Below are 6,005 nucleotides of genomic sequence, written 5' to 3' on the forward strand. Positions count from 1 at the left end.
GTGCACATTCAAGGAGCGATTGAAACCTGGATTTCCAAACTATCGGATCTGGTAGCCGCCCCAAACATCAACTTATGACGTCATAGAAGGCCCCAAACATTGGTTTACACGCGGCCGGGCGGAGGTCAAATTGCCCCCCCCCCCCCCGAAGGTTTCCAGAATAATTTACCAATGGTGCAGTGAAGCCACGCTTCACTCTGCCTACCTGTAAAACATTAAATAGGGGTCTTGAAGTATAGAGGTAAAAAATGTCCACTAGCCAGTCTCAGCTCTTGTCTCTCTTTGCCGCAGTAAACACCGTTCGATGTTCAAATTTCGTATTCACTGTATTTGCACACACAGCTACGTCTCTTCACACAATCGCTGTCTTCTCCACCTACTGCCTTTTTCCGACTCAGCTCGCCAACACAAGAACGAAATGTCCCCACCGCTCGACAGTTCACAGCTTGCTGCCCCGCCTCAGCTCTCTCTCTCTCTCTCTCTCTCTCTCTCTCTCTCTCTCTCTCTCTCTCTCTCTCTCTCTCGCCACTATTCCCCGGGCGTGGCATGGCGCCGCTGCGCCGGGCGTCCCCCCGCCCGTCGCCTCCCCGGCGTCAGGTTTCAGTGGAGACGGGCTGGCGCCGACTCCGCGACGGCCGCTGACCCCGTCCTGGACCGCACCACAAGCAATGTGCTATACATACATAACACGCCTCCGTACATCACATCACAGGTCTTTTAATGTAGACAATTTTATGTAGTTCGCAAGGTCGCTGACCTATGGCAGGTCAAAGGCAGGCCATGGCTGCACATTATTGGCATTTCTGAGGAATCGTTCAATGTGATGCAACACGGGAGCGCTGAGCAAAGCCATGCATATCTACGAAAGTTTCTTAGGCAATAAAGCGGTTTAATTTAGAATCACATCCAATTCCATTGAGCTAAACGCAAGTCCAAAGGTCAGAGCAAGTTCAAAACTAGCCTGCTTTTTACTCGGGCACTTATAGTTTTCAAGGGGTAGTTTCTGGTGCTCATTTCGAATTTGTTGATGACGGGGACCTCAGCAAAGATGTTCTATGCACTCTTTAAGGGTCACAGTAGGTCATTGACCTAAAATGACTTAGGTGTAATGACATTGTATTTTTGGGACCATACCTCCTAGTGTAATCCCTGACGCTTATTCGAAAAGAAAAAAAGGCGCAATGCCGTAGAGATTTGGTCACCTTGGTCTTATAAATGTTCAACAGGGTCACTGACGTCCTTGACCTTTTGCTTAGTGCAGGTATAGCGACTGCATGAGGGATTCGGGGGGGGGGGGGCAAAGACACCAACCTTGGTTTTGGCCCTTTTGCCTTATTTAACCCCAAGGTCATGACCTAAGAACCTCAAATTTTGACACAAGTGGGTCATGGTACCGGTCAATTTCAAGTCCATCCCACAGGCTCAGTTGGTTAGAGCTTCTGTCTTCCGATCCTCCCATCCGTGGCGTGGTGCGTTTGGGTCGCTTTTGTTCTAGTGCTTTCACAAGTGGGGCTAGACGTTCGCAGTGCTCCCACGCCTTTGTCGAACAAGACCAGAACATGCATGGAATGCTGTTTTTGTGGCGTGCAACTTATTACCAGGTGTAGGAATCATCGGTGTGAGCAAGCAACCAATTTGCAAGCTAACGCATTAAATTGGCGTCTTTTTCTGCGGTTGTGAAAAGTGCAGCTGTGGATGCAATACTGAGCGGAGTTAAGCACTGGGTCTGTCAGCCTACCTTGCTAGCTCAGAATTGTACATTGATGTCTCGAAGGATACGTGCAAAGTTGTGGCCTGTGTGCTTGATGCTACCTTGCTTCTTTGGTTCCTGCAATTGGATGCGCGTTGGACGTACGCTTCTTCGGCCTGCTTTGGTCGTTGGATGACTTATGTGATCTGCTTTGATCACTGGCCAGTTGCCCCTGGACGTTATCCGCGTCTGAGGGGCCCGATCAGCTGCAGGAAACCCGGCTTCCCTTTGCAATCATTGTGTTGGCGCTGAACGCCCTGCTTGCAATACACTGTACCGAAATCCCGCTCTCAATCCACTGATAGTATAAGTTTGAGTAACGAGCTTCAGGAATGGATGATCCGCATAACAAATGGGGGCCAACCTTTGCTCCCTCAGTCCAGGGAATCAGGGTTTCTCATTTTCACGGATGGAATAATTCGTCGGAGTATCGTCCTCCTCTGGTATGTTAGTATGCACACAGCGCTTCGGTCAGCTAACTCTTCGGCCGTCGGCAGGTGTGGAGTCCTTAGGACTGGATGACGTTTGGATTTCAGCCTTGTGTGCGTCACAACCCGAATTTTCTTGCTGAAATTCGAATTCTCTTCTCAGAATTCGAAACCGGGGTCTCCGGATTGAGAGACCAGTGTTCTACTATCCGACCTAATCGGGACGGATCAACGGATTAACTGGAGGTCCGCCCTTTCTGATTCAGTTATTTCCTGTTAGCCTATCTGGTAAAGCGCTAGCCTTGCAATCTGAACACATAGGTTCGAATCCCAGCATCGAATCCCACAGAGGGAACTTTAGCCCGAACACATGGCTGAAGGCTCAACATTCAGCCATTCTGAGAACTTCATGACACCGGAAAACGACCAGTTAGCTGGCTGAAACGTTGGGTACATGGCAGCACACCAGACAAGAACAATAGGCTGAACAGACTCGATCAAACAGACTATCACGGATAGGATAATCCGTGATATTAATACCTCACCTCCATTCTTCCCTAAAACTTCTCATTTTCCCATAGACTTCGTGGAAAGCGTCACGTGCCGCTCCCCGCCATCTGCTTGTACTGTTGAACTTTCTGGGGCCTACGGCGATTGTCGATCGTTTGTCTCAGACCACCTGGCCTCTCCCGTGCCGTCCGCACGTCTTGCAGATGTGAAACCGGCTGCCGTTTATTGCAGCGAACTTTTGACCGCGGCTCGATCAGGGTCGGCAGTCGCGACACATCCAGTGGGCAGCGAACGTCAGTAGTGGGGCGGTCAGATGCCTTGGCGCCCTTCCTCAGATGTACCTGTCCAGTGTCGAATCTCCACTCTTATCGCAGGTGCGCCAGTGATCGGCTTATGCACCGCAATGGATCGGAGCAAAGACGGGTTTGCCTCGCATGTTGGATCTACCACAAAGCTCCAGTCTCGGCCAAGGACAGAACTCCGCGGTATCCGCATGGGCATTAGCATAGGCAATGAAGCCCGCTCAATGTCTGTGTTCAGCAATAAGCTGCAGCAGGTGGTGCTCAAGTTTGGTGATCGTTTTGCATCGCTCAAACTGCAGGCAGCAACAGAGCCCGCTCCCAGAACATGGGGCGCTGAGCATCACGGACCTTGCAAAAATCGCAATGTAGCGAATGTTTTGCTTTGAAGTGGGGTCGGAGCGAACGGAAAGCACGCCCTCCCACGTGCAACCTAACCGCGCAGGCGCAGGTACGGCGATGGGGGGGGGGGGGGGACGGGGACGGGGTAGGCAATTCCGTTCTGCAGCAGCTGGTTCTCAAGTCTTGTCGTTTCTCATCGCTCACGCTGCAGGCAGCAACGAAGCCTGTTCCCAGAAGATGGGGCGCCTGATACCCTGCGCACTTGTAGAGATCGCAAGGTAGCATATGTTTTACTTCGTCATGTTAGATCGGAGGGAACGGAGAGCACCCCCACGTGCAGGGTGGCCGCCCAGGCTCACGCACGACAGCGAGCGGTGGCGGGGAAATCAGCAATTCTGTCCTGTGTTTGACAGTCAGCATTCCCTCTGTGCTGATGAATGCAAAGAATAGTCTTAAAAAGGCTGCTCACGCCCTCTGGAACGTCCTTACGCCCTTGCTCGGCCAAACCTTAGCAGCCTTCGCCCTTTTGCGCTTAAGCAGCGCTACACGGCTGTTGTAATGCCGTATTCCGGCTAGGGCACGGTGAAGAGTGTCGCCTCGGGACGCCCCTCCCCCTCGTTCAGTCTGGGTCTTACCAGTTCTCAAGGTTGTCATGTCCGCGCGGGCGAGTGTTAATCGGGTTTGACCCGCTATTGACAAATATGATTGATGCTTTGTGCTTCCAACCCCGCGCGCGCACGACTCGGAGTCTTGTCGGCAAACGTCCGTCAAGTTGGCACCACATTCACATTCAGATTCAGTTCCATATTCGGGATTCAGCGGACTCCTCAAACTGCCCTGAAACTTTGCACACAGGTGCAGTTTAACCTCCTGAACACAATGAGCACAAAATATCCGACCGGTACGCCCTATTACCGGTGATATATCAATATCAAAGATCGCAATAAAAAAGGCGGACCCCTTCAATTCTTTCTAAACTTCGCATGCTGGTAGATATTGACATTCTGATTACGATAAATACAAAATCTTGGACCGGTACGCTGTATCAAAAAAGTTATAGCTGTAATAATGTCAAGGTCGCGAATGCAGCACGTACTGCATTTTATCATGCTTAACTCAGTTTCATATTCGAAATTTAGCGGACTCCTCAATTTGGCCTGCAACCTTGCACACAGATGCAGTTGGATCTCTTAAGCACAGTGAGCACAAAATCTCGGACCGGTACGCCCTATTACCGGAGATATCACAATATGAAAGATCACAATAGAAAAATGCAGACTCCTTCAATCCTTTCCGAAATCCGTGTGTTGGTACATATTAGCCCTCTGATAGCGATAAACACAAAATTTTGGACTGGTACACTGTATCAAAAAAGTTATAGCTTTTCAAATGCCGAAGCTGCTTAGGTATGGCATACATGGGGCATGGATCACATTTTCTTCATCCTTGACTCAATGTTTGATATTGACATATCTCCGGTATTAGGGCGTGCCGGTCCGATATTGTGTGCTCATCGTGTTTAGGAGGCTAAACTGCATCTGTGTGCAAAGTTTCAGGGCAATTTGAGGAGTCCACTGAGTCCCGAATATGGACCTGAATCTGAATGTGAATGTGGTGCCAACTTGACGGACGTTGTCGGCAACTGCATTTCTGTGCTACCACACAAAATAAACAAAACAACGGGCTGCCAAATGCCTGCATCACTTTCCCTGTATGAAGGGAAGTGATGCAGGGATTTCACATCCCCACACCTCCCCCCATGACGCTTGCGGGGAGGGGATGCCGCGAGGCGTCTAACATAGGTCCGTCCCCGGTGAAGATAACTCTAGGCTGAACGAGCTCAGGCTGCGGCAAAACAAGAAACGCGCGAGGGCTACCGGCTGACACGTGGAGGGGGGGGGGGGGGAGGGAGTTGTTCACACATACGCGTACGTCGGTTCTGACCACCTGATTGACAGACGCTGTGGTCGGCGGCAGATCCTCGGCTCCCGCGGGGGCGGGGGCGGGGGCGGCGGTGACGCGGCAGGCGCCGGGTCCGTGATGGGCGTGATGCCAGCCGCAACGCACATCTGGTCGCCGGCCAGGCTGGGCGGTGAGTCGGTGGCGACGTCTGGAGACTCAGCCGTGCTCGGCACCGTGTCTGACCACCGGACAGACAGCCGCCGAGTGGGTCGAGGGGATCGGAGCGGAGGTGGCGGCGACAACATAGGCGCCGGCGCGGTGTTGGCGGGTGTGTTAGCCGCGGGTCGTGGCAGGCCGCCGGTCAAGCTCGGCGTCGCGCTGTCATTGGCAACCTCTGGCTCGGCGGTGCTCGGCGCTGAGCGGTCCTCGTCTCCAGCGTCATCGGGGCAGGTCAGGTGCTCACATGGCCATGGCGCCGGCGGCGCCATCATCTGGTCCATCCACTCCGTGATTCTGACTGTCGCTGGTCGTCGCGTTGTCCTCCTGACTGCCGGCGCTGGCGATTAGGGGTTGAAGCGGGCGGAGGAACCGACGGGCCGCTCGGTAGTCGGACGAGGTAGTCACGCCGCGATCCGACGCCGGTGACGGTGCCGGTACGATCCCGCACATGACAGGTCGGATCCTGGGTGAGGACGCGCTGTCTGACCCGCAGCGGGCGGTGACACCTCGCCGACTCGTCATACCGCTCTACGGAGCGCTCCAGAAGTTCTGCCG

The sequence above is a fragment of the Pollicipes pollicipes genome, unplaced genomic scaffold (genome assembly GCF_011947565.3).
Source record: "Pollicipes pollicipes isolate AB1234 unplaced genomic scaffold, Ppol_2.1 Scaffold_3087;HRSCAF=3621_pilon_pilon_pilon, whole genome shotgun sequence".
NCBI lineage: Eukaryota > Metazoa > Arthropoda > Thecostraca > Pollicipedomorpha > Pollicipedidae > Pollicipes > Pollicipes pollicipes.